The sequence below is a fragment of the Epinephelus fuscoguttatus genome, linkage group LG20, assembly GCF_011397635.1.
Source record: "Epinephelus fuscoguttatus linkage group LG20, E.fuscoguttatus.final_Chr_v1".
Lineage (NCBI taxonomy): Eukaryota > Metazoa > Chordata > Actinopteri > Perciformes > Serranidae > Epinephelus > Epinephelus fuscoguttatus.
The window spans coordinates 30,601,280-30,612,774 of NC_064771.1; the positions used below are offsets into that span (position 1 = coordinate 30,601,280).

Consider the following 11,495-nt stretch of genomic DNA (forward strand, 5'->3'; position numbering starts at 1 on the left):
TCACTTTCAGTCTTCCAAGGTGATTATGCATTCAGCACCTTGCATGCTCCACTAGCCGCACTCATTCAGAGCTGGACCTTCTTCCTTTCACACATTCTTTCACTTATTTTATCAAACGTCTCAACTTTCCTCTCCGCAGTTGTTTGTTCCCTCCGCTGCCACATTTTAACACGTCTTTGTTTACTCTCTCTCACTCCTCTCCCTCTCTCCCTCGGCTGTTTAGTTTGTCCATCTGTGTTACAAAGTAGCATCTCGTAGCTGAAGTGCTAACCCTTCAGTCATATGGGCCCCGTCGCCCTGGCAACCCCACACTAAAGAGCCTGTCAGTTTTGACAGCGCCTTTGAAATGTAAGCAGCCCCTCCTCTCTCAGATTTAGTCAGTATCATTGTATTTTAATGCATCGTTGAGCAAACTACAAGCCTCTGTTTCTACTTAAAGCCTTCCTCAACCATAAATCGAGGGTTTAAAATGTTATCGCCTTGAGCCAAATCACCACCATCGCTGTATGCAGGGGGAGAAGTGGAAAGCTTTCTGGGGCCCATACAGTAGGGGGGCAGTGGATGCCAACAATAATAATCATGAGCTTGTTTGTCATATGAACTCCGGACAGTTCCCTCGGTCACGTAGCCGGGTTGTAAGTTAGTCACAAACAACAGACTCTCTTGCCGTTCCTTGAATTGTTCTGACAATTTCAACTTCAAGTCTTGTCATCTCTCCTGTTAGACATTTTTGCTAACGTCTTTGTCTAAAAGACTCTTCGTCTTTACCCTCAGATGTTTGTTTTCTTTTAGTTTTGCGCAAGCCGCATCATAGAAACGTCATCAACACGCCCTCTCATTCGCAGGGAACTCTCTGGACCTGCTCTATTCACAAATGGACTCAATCAGACATCACACAGACTTTGTACTTGGGAACTGGCAGGGTAAAGTTCGTTTAATGTCTGATCCAAATGACTCAGACATTTGTTCTCTCACATACAGCTCCTCCAGGTGATAATTTCAGGTTTGCAGTCCATGTGTGAAAGGAATAACCACATTTTATTTTGAGCCCAAATATGCACCATTGCTTATTAAAGCAACAAAAATAAACACTGTACAGTATTTATTGCTGCTTTGGTAAAATGTAAACTGTTCCATAATGAAATCCTGAAAAAGTCTGGAGTGAGTGAATTTCCTTGCGATGCCAGGACCTGCACATAAATCAGGACGTCAGGAAAAAAAGGAGTAGAAAAGGAGGGAGCTGGAAAGGGCTTTAAACCCAAATAATAATGTAATATCCATCTTTTTTAGTCTGCTCAGAAAGCTGCTCCCAGCCTGGCTGAAAAGGCAAATGACAATCCAGACACTAACAGTACAGCTAACATTACTAGCCAAGAGATAACTAGCATCAGTGATGGAGCCCCAGGCCTACCAACACCTGTAAGAAAGAGTATAATAGAGCCTATGTACTGTAGCTCCTATCTCTTTCAGTCAGTTGCCCTTTTTATACAGAGATCGTGCTATGGAGCCGCTGCAGAGTCCCTTCTATGCTGCTGTTGCCTTTTTTCAACAGATCCCAACAGCGGCAGCATCACGCCATTCCAGTGTGTGATTTTAGACAGCTGCTGTTCAATCAAATCAAATCAAAAGAGGCATGACGGGTGTGACATTTAACACAACAGCATCAGCCTCTAGTGTGACATATAACATACACGTCGGTAGCGCTTTATAAACAATAACAATGGCCCGACATGACAGTAACAATCATTTGCCATCCTTGTTATACAGCAGCAGATCTCGTCCTCTGCTCGGAGGGTAAGGAGCTCCCGGACTTCATTGTTTTCTCAATTTGTGGTCATTTTCAGCCACTGTTCTTCTTTGAGTTAGCCGCTAACTGCTGCTTTTTAAATCTCCAGTTTTGGATCACACACATAACACGTAGTCAAAACCTCACAACCGTCCTGCTTGCTGCCCCATTTATACGGACATTGTTTCAATGCTGTCAATACCTACTTTCCCAGCTCAAAAGCAAGACCACCCTGTCCCCTTATTCCGCTATTCTACCTTTTACACAGCACAGCGCGGCAGCATAATGACGTGATAGTCCCGCCTTGAACAGGCAGTGTAAAAGGGGCTAGTTTAAATGCATGCGTTGACATGAGTGAGGCAAATCTGGGGAAGGTCCATTCACTGGACCTTGTCAGGGGCCCAGCCATTTCTGTGGGCAGGTGATGAGGAAGCAAAAATTACATGCTGCTTTAGGGGCTGTACACATGCCGCATTTTTTTCCCCCTTAAATTGATTGTTATCAATGTAGATGCCTGGCAAGTGCACTCAAATGCCGGAGCGACGCCATCGCAGTGCGCACACTGAGCACCCATTTTTCAGGGCGCAACGGCTGCACCCTGAGATAAACCAAGAGTCATGTGATGAGGAACAACCAATCACAGCCGACAGATATCTTTCCCTTCTTCTAAAAATATCAGTCTGTGATAAATACTGATTGATCATGTTAGTGCTACCCAGAGCTTTACATCTGACCCACAGACGATAGGCCTACACACTTAAAAACAGCGTCTGAAAAGAGATCAGCTCTGCTCTCAGGATTTCAGATAAATAGGTTATGACACAGTGCTGGTTAACGTTGCTTAGCAACGCCAGATGCAACCTGCTGCCACGCTCTTGAAAAGTGGCTTTAAAAAGGCACAAAGGTAGTGCCCAGTGCCTGACCTCACATTTGCCAGGCAGTTAAAGACGCAGCATGTATACGAGTTCAGCTTGGGTCAAACTTCTCTTTTGATGTAGTAATAAAAAAAAAAAAAAATAATAATAATAATTTCATTATATTAGATACATTAGTAATGAAAATACTTTGCCATTTTGGGAAATATGCTTATTCTCTTTCATTGAACTGTCCCTTCAGCTGACAGCACTTTTGATTTAAGTGGATTAGTCATTTATTTATTTGTTAAGCAACAAGACAAAACAATCTGTTTGAGGAGTTTAATGTGGGATCTTTTATGATGATTTACAGACTGAGCAATTATTTAAAAAAAGGAACTGTCAGATTAATCTATAATATCAATAATTATTTGCAGCAGTACTGATTTTACATAACACTCTGAATAAAGTGAATCACACTGAAGCTAACCATGCTGCAGATGACAGATAGCATGGGAGCAGCACTGAAGTCTAATGGCTTTTGATTTAGGTTACCTTCGTATTTAGAGGGATTAGCAGAATGTGGATTACAGACTCACAAAATACACTGTTTGCATCCTAAGTAACGGAGCATAAAACAACAACAGTGCACTGCAAGCCTGCGTGCCCACTGTGACGCTCTCACGCGACTCTGCTCCACTCCTTGAGTTTGAAGATCAAGAGGCCACAGCTGGTGGCTTGTGGCGCCCTCGTTTTACGCCCACGAGGCTGCAGGAGATCAAAAGAGGAGCGTTTAACGTGGCACTATGAAAAAAAAACAAAAAAAAAAACAACACACAGCCATGATCGGATATGTGTCGTGACCTGCAGCCTCGGGAAAGTTCAGGATGGGTGCTACAATGCTACAAACTAGCTCTGACTGAGTTAACACTTTCACTTCCTTCCCTCTTCCCTCTCCATGATCCCCCACAGGGCAGACAGGCTAATGAGATTCTGCACGCGGCCACCTTTCACCCCAGCCTCAACTAAGCATGCAGAGTAGTAGATGAACTCCTCGGACGGTGAGGTGGCTATCTTTGGAAGACAAACATTGGGATTAAAGGCAGGCTGATGGGGGGTGGGCAGGGCTGGAGAAGGACGCTGTTCCAGTTGTGGCAGATAGTAGGTCAGAGAAGCTAACAGATGGCCAGGAAACTCCCTTCCTCCCTCCCTCCCTTTTGCTACCAGCCGCCTGGGATGTCCTACAAAAGCTCTGTGGGCAGCTAGCTCGAGCCACTCACCAGCTAGCAGATTGTGTTTGTGTCTGAGCAGAGCACCCACTCGGGGCTATTAAAAATAACCAGTAAGTCACAACTACCGTTTTTACAATGTCATGACGGAGAGATCTCTAAATGATAGAGGCTGTCCTGTAAGTGTGGCTCCATCTTGATGGCCCTCTGGCTACAATGTGATTGGGTAACATTTTAACAGGCATGTCAGTACCCCCCCTTCCCCCCCCTGCTGCCCACAGCAGCATGTCAACCGCTGTGTTTCTTTCCCCTCTTCACTCTCCAAAAACAAATCTAATTTTGGATTCAGCCAATAGGATATGTGGAGGTGGTGCCATCGGTTTTTCACAACAGAAATAGCGTGTTTCCACTTGGTCTCTCCACATTCTGTAGCAGCACCCAACTTTCCACCACTTTTACTACTCATACTACTCTTTGTATTATTTCAGCTGTTTTTCAGGAATGTGAGCTTCACTGCCACTCTCCGTTTCCACCTTAAATGCCAAAGTGATTACAATGCATAATGTGAGATCTGCTGCCTCATTGCTGCAATTAAGCCACTGCTCTTAGGGACTCAGAACGACTGTGTGATGCTTAATCAAGCTGTCAGAGTTAAAGCACAGGCAGACCAAAAGAAGCACTTTGCCTCTTAACTATTATTGATTGCGCTCCCGACCACCACAGGTTAAACGTGCCCCAAAGTGGCAGGTAATTGCTACTAAATCCTCCTAAAATTGGGGGTTAATCCACATCCCAGATGTGCAACACGCAGACACAAACTAAGGATGTGGTCATCGCCCTGAGCTGCTCTCTTCCAGCCAATAAAGTGGATATCGTGGGTTTGTCATAGTAACGGTCGCATGGCATCAGAGCCCGTCTGCTTTGGCAGGCCAATCTTTGGTCAGGAGTCATGTTTAGGCTTAGCACTGACCCCGGGCAGAGACACGGCAGCATGAGAATAAGGTCAGCGACAGGGGACTGAATATCACTGCAGTATGTGGACGGACACAGAAACTATATAACTATACCATGTTTTATAAGTTTGGTATATTACCTACATTATTAAATATATTTTATGTTGTTATTCATTTTAATATTAATCACATGATTATTAGAATTTACATCATATATACACACATAGTATGAGTGCTCTAAGTCCCCATACTACCTTAATAATGCATTTTCTTAATTTAACCGTATTCTGTATATTCTATAGACACTGTACATTTATATTTAATATCCTGTTTATTGACATAAGCGCATTCACATTAATGTAAATGGATCTTGGCAATTTTAAGATATAGTTTTTAATTTCTTATTTAGTTCTATTCAATATTATTTTACAAACCTCCTTTTATTTCTACCTTCCTAACAGTGTCTTTCTCTTTACCCTTTTCTTGTGTTGCTGTAAGACTGGCAATGTTCTGCATTTTTGTTGTTGATAGGAAAGCTAATTTACATTAACCGTTAACCAACAAGTTTAGAGGTGGGAACATATACAGTCTGCCTGCCCCGCACACACACAGACAGGGCTAACTGTTAGCATCACAAGGCTAACATTACCCAGTGGGTTCAGAGTTGAGCTACTTTGGTGTCAGTGTTAATTTCTAGGGACCGTTTAACAGCTTGGTGTTCGCTGTTAGCCGCTGCTGCTGTGTTAGCTCCTGTTAACCAGCCACACGTTGAACTGACTGTTCTGTGTAATGGCAGCAACAGAAAGTTTGCTGATCTTTTCCACCAGTGAAGAGGCTTAGGATCCACTGAGGGGCGCATTGTCTCTAATATCAGTGTCCATTTAATTTATATTTTATTTTTTATAAAACTGATTATTAATCTTTCAAAATTCTTATTGTCGGTGAACAAACAATGTTCCGAAAGCAAAATGATTAACATTTCTAGTTATTAGGGCTGCCCTCTGACTAAGAATTTTCCTAGGCGACCTATAGTCATCATTTAGGGCTATTCGTCGACTAGCCGCCTGCACGTCACACACTGAGCGAGCCGCCTGTTAATGATGCTGTGGGCTAATGGGCATGTAGCTACTTCCATGTTTCAGATGATACGTCATGTTTGTAGTCGACCAATGAAGATGAGTTTACATATCACCTTGGGTTCGTCCTTCACCTTCTCAAAATGATCCCACACTTTGGATTTCCTGCCTGACATGTTATTAACTAGCCTGTGGAATAACCGCAGGTACCAGCCCTGGAAATTAATCTGACTCCTGTCTGACTGCTGAGCGTGGACACTTCCTGTGTCTGTCCTTTCAAATTAAAGTCCCACATGGTCCAGTCATGTAGGTTTTGATTTATTTTGACAAGGTGCAGCTCCTAATAGAGTTTCATGTTTCGTTTTGTTTTTCTGTGACTAAGTGACCAATGAAATCTTGCCGACTAATGAATTTTTAACGTTTGGTCGACTATCGGGGGGCAGCCCTTGTAGTTACTGTCAACAAATTCTGTGAAAAAAATTACATTAAACTGACAGCCAAAGTCTTACACAATTTATCCCTCTGTGCCACAGACCTCTATTATTATCCAAAACCAAGTGCCTAGAGTAACATCAGCCTTGTCCTTAAAGCTCTGCCTTGAGGATCGACAAAACATCTTAAAGAAACTATTCTATAAAACAATGTACTGACTCATACAGATGTAATCCCTCTCAATCATCACTAGAAGTGTGTGGTGGTGTATTTATCTGCAGAAACGCTGCCCTGTGCCTGTATTTTCTTATTTTCTGTGCTCGAGACGTTTATGTGCTCAGGTGAGTCTGGGGCTTTATAAAAAGGTAGCGACCAGGTGTCAGACCTTAAGCAGCATCCCAGAGAGAAAAAAAAGCAAATACAGTGAGGTGAAACACCAAATAACAGTACATCTGGGGTTGGCTTTTGCTTTCACTTCCTCTGGCGAGCGTGTTTACAAACAGGAACCAACAATCCTGCATGTATACCTCTAAGTAAAGAACCAGTACCACCTGAAGGAGATGTATTCAACTGGCTGCAGCCTCACAGATCACTGTAGGTTTCTGTTGCTGACAAGATGATGGCAGGTTGGACAAGACAAAACAAATGCTGAGACATCATGAGCGAGACATTGCATGACATGGCTTGTCGCAGTAACCTGACCGAGTGGGCACATCCCATAAATGCTCGCAACCCACCACCACCACTGCAGAACTGGGAAGTGGGGCAGAGTGACCTTGCTGATAATCTGTCTGGTCTTCCACCCCTCCTGGCTGTGAGTAATGCACTGTATGAAATACTGCAGGCCCGCTGAGCCTAAGTAATAGACAGTTTGAGGATACCTTGACATATGGTGATGTATTACCTCTCCCCAGGCAATCCCTTCTTGGCTGACCTGAGCGGTGAACACAAACCACTAAAGGTTGCGTTTTGGGTGCTCGCTGTTTTGCAATTTGTGGTTACAGTTGCTTAAAATTGCAGTTCCTCCTTCTGTGTTTGTCAAAATTCAGCACCCTCAGTTTATTACGATATAAGAACAGCGTGTTTGTGTTAATGATACAGTGCGAAAATCATAGGTGTTCTTTGAGCTGGCTGGCAGGACCGTTAAGAGATGCGTAGGCAGCAGAAATCAACGGGAGCGCGCGCGCGTGTGTGTGTGTGTGTGTGTGTGATGGTATAAAAAAGTGTAAGTGTAGGGAAGGTGATGAGTGAGCAAGGTGATTCTGGTGCATGAAAAATAAATCTGATTATTTCTGGTTTGGAGGGAACACGGCGCAAATCCAGTGGAGATTATCTCATTTTACGCTTAAAAAAAAGCTTTCCTCTTACAATAAGATGAATAATTAAAAATCACAGGAGGCTAAATCATGAACTAAAGTATAGAGCGATATAGAACGAAGCCAAAACAAACAAGCGATGGAAATAAATAAGACATGAGAGGCAGCTTCCTGTGTTCGACAAGGAGGCGGCCCTGAAAAGCGAGGCAAGTCTGTGACGATAACAATGCTGCTATTTTTACTAACAGTAGGAGACTGGTGACAAAGAGCGAAAGGGAGAAAAGAAGGAGCGAGGGAAAGAGTGTCAGGAGGAGCAAACAAAGGGGTCTAGTGTGAACTCTACCCGGAGCAGAGCTGCTATTTTTGCCAGTGTGAGAGGACAGACAGACAGAGAGACAGACAGACAGTTTGCAGTGTAAAACGGGGACAAAGGAAGACACGCGCCCAGACGTCCAACCGCCATTGCCACAAGAAGACTTAATTGTGGCCGAAAGCTGAGTTGTTGCACAGACGGGAAATATGAGGCTAAAAATGGGCACTTCCTGTTTGGACAAGAAACCAACTGACACTGTGACTTAAGAGCTGGCGGTTATACAGTCGCATGACATTTGAGCTGCATAATAACGCCCCTCCCATTTGACCTCGACACCCCCCCCCCCCCCCCTTTTTACTCTCATCCACCCCTGCATCAATCTCCATAACAAAGGCCACACTGATACAGTGTGAAAAGACTCAGTAGGAGGTTATTCTCCGATGATGGCTGCAGGGTCACAACCAAATTCAGCTTTTTTAATCGCAGCTCATGAGTTATGACTTCTTTATTTCACCACACATAATGCTTCCTCCTGCTATCCGTCTTTGATCCCATGAGGATAAAATGATGTGATAGAAGTCTGCTTTTGTCTTTCCCTTCCCGCGTTACAATCACACGATGGACACTCTAAGCTCAGGCATAATTTATGTGGGATTCGTGGAATTTTCAGCATGGTGGAGACGGTTAGCTTCCATCCACGTTGGGTGGATATAGAGCCCTGTGCTGGGTAATACCACAGATATGTCAGTGTTAGTGTATAATTGGCACACACTGATAGAAACTGATGCACAGCTTATATTTCTTATTTCTCTCACCTCAAGTTTAAAATACTGCATTTTTATTTATAGGTAGGATTTCGAGGTAGAGGTATTATGCTGTGGAGTTATATTTACAGTGAACATTGAGTGTGTCCTTGACGCCTGAGAAATGTGTTGAATATATTTCCTTACTCATGAAAAACATTTGCAAAGCTGATTTTTTAAAAGTATTTTATAACATGTAGGTTTACATTGTCTAGTAACCTCCCCCTCTGCCTTCAGATGACGAATTGCTCCATCTCTTTCACTGCCACCACCAACTGTCGCACAGTGGAGCCATAGTGCCATTACTGTCATCTTAGTTAAAGGTTACGTTCAGTATTTTTCAACCTCTTTTCCTGTGTTTTTGTGTCTAAGTGACTAATGGGAACAACAGTTTGTGAAACTGGTCCAGTATTGAGCGAGAGCACTGCAGCAGGCATGTTTGCATCGTCAATGTACTGTAGGTGCTTGTTTTTGCCACTGACAGGCTCAGATTAGCCTCTTTAAGGCGGGAATTTCACACAAATATTCCGTCTCACTGGTCTGTATAAAAGGTACAATCACAGAATGGAGGGACAGATTTGTCTCGCCTTCAAATGCGCATGGGAGGAAGTAACAACGCCTTAACGAAACAATATCTGTATAGAAGGGACAGCCAGCAAGATGAGACAATGGGGGGGTGGGTGTGACGTTCTGATGATGTGTTATGTGTGCAACCCAGTGTTGGAGATTTCAAAAATGTAGCTGATAGCAGTTAGCAGCTAACTCAAACACTGCTGAAAATGTCAAATTGGAAATAGAAAAAAATGAGGTCCGGGAGCTCCTTACCCTCCGAGCAGAGGACAAGATTAGCCGCCATATATCAGCCCAGACACACCAAACCGACTTCTAGTTTTCTGAAGTCGGTTTGGTGTGTCTGGGCTGATATATGGCGGCTTAAGGCCCTTGCTGTGTCGCCTCACTTCTCCGTGTCTCGGCCAAAAAGTTGCACATGAACACATTAAACTGACAGCCAACAAGCACGAATGTTCTGCCCCTGCGTTACAGGACATACCCTTCCATACAAGCAGACAGCTGTCGACTGTAATCGTCACACAAAAAGGGAAACCTGAAGACCATCTTGACGCTAGTTAGCTAGTTAGCATATTAACAACACAATCCAGTATTGAAAGAAGAGAGCAATATTTACCGTGTGCCAGTGAACAATAACACAAACTATCAGGAAATGTTTCTTCTAAAGCGCTAAAGAAAAATAATCTTACATTATGTAACAAGCTTGTTTTGGTCTCACTCCCTCTTTGTTTACATTCCTCACTTCCATTTCTCCTCTCATGCACTGAGCTGAACTGCTAATCAGTATGATTTTATTCACCAACAGGCTCCGCTCTGCCAGTGCCAGTTTAACATGCTAAATCCGGCGGGAAAAAGGCCAACTAGCATCGACCGTTGGCTTGGTGTGTCTGGGCCTTTACAGGGAATGTAAGTGATTGTCATTGCCATGTTATGCCATTGTTATTGATTAACAAGCATTTCTAGTGGACGTACATTGACGGTGCATAGTGCCAGCTGCAGCGCCCTCGCTTAATACTGGACCAATTTCAAAAATTATTGTTCCCATTATACACAAAGACACAAAAAGTCCAGGATGAGGAATGTCAAACTTAACCTTTATGCTAGTTAGACATTAGAATGAATAGTTCAACAGATTAGAAAATACAATACGCTTAGAGGTTTAAAGGCACTCTAGCTCTCGCCTCGAGCTCACCTGGTGGAGGGAACGCCACGGCTGAATCGCCCCACAGCCCTTTTAAGTCACCCCCCATCTCCTACTTTTCCTGTCTCGGCTATATTATCAATAAATTATTAATCGTTCTACTATCAGTAAAGGCAAAAATGCCAAAAAATAATCTTTAAAAAGAAGAGGTTTAGAAGCAGTGGCGGGCAGGTTTCCTTACCTTTTAAACAAAGCAAGGCTAGCTGTTTCCCCCTGTTTCCAGTCTTTGTGCTAAGCTAAGCTAACCAGTTGTTGACTCTAGCTTCATATTTATCATCAAGACATGAAAGTGGTCTCAATCTTCTCATCCATCTCAAGCAACCAAATGTCACTCTACAGCTCTGAATGATCTTGCCACAGTTCCAGTCTTTATCCTTTGCACGATTGTTGCCAGAAGTGTTTATGCTAAGGCTTTATGTAAAACAGGAGCCTGTATAATGATATTTAAATATCAAGCTCCAGAGACAAACCACTACTGGCTGATGTGCAGCCATGAGAAGAGAACAAGAGCAACTTTCGACTTGACTGGTCATGATATGGGACAGGAGCCCTTAGTCACTGAAATGGCTTTCTGCGTGAGGGAGTGTGTGTGTGATGTACAATGTCAGTGCCCACTTCAGCTGGCAGAGACTGTGCATGCCTCAGACCTCAAGGCAGAGCAGAGCAGCGAGACTGAGCTGGAGAGGATCTGATGCTCTTCTCCAGATCATTACACCACCCCCAGACACGGAGAGACACTTTAAATCAACTCCACCTCCTCCTCCTCTCTCATCTCGCTGATCCAAGAGGAGATCACAGTCTCTTCTCTCACTTCCTCCCTCTCTTTCTCACACACACACACACACACACACACACGAAAACACTCCATTCCTCACCCAGCTCCCTATAGACTACCCGCTGACCTTGCATCGGCCACAGCAGAGTATCCACTTCTTTAAAAACAGAACTAATTATCTCGGCCT

At 43.7% G+C, this 11,495-nt stretch overlaps 1 protein-coding gene across 3 annotated transcripts in view; it reads right to left on the minus strand.

Annotated features, from left to right (window-relative positions):
- Positions 1 to 11,495, minus strand: part of LOC125880563 (neurabin-2-like) — a 33,044-nt gene that overhangs the window by 16,825 nt on the left and 4,724 nt on the right. The window lies entirely within an intron of this gene.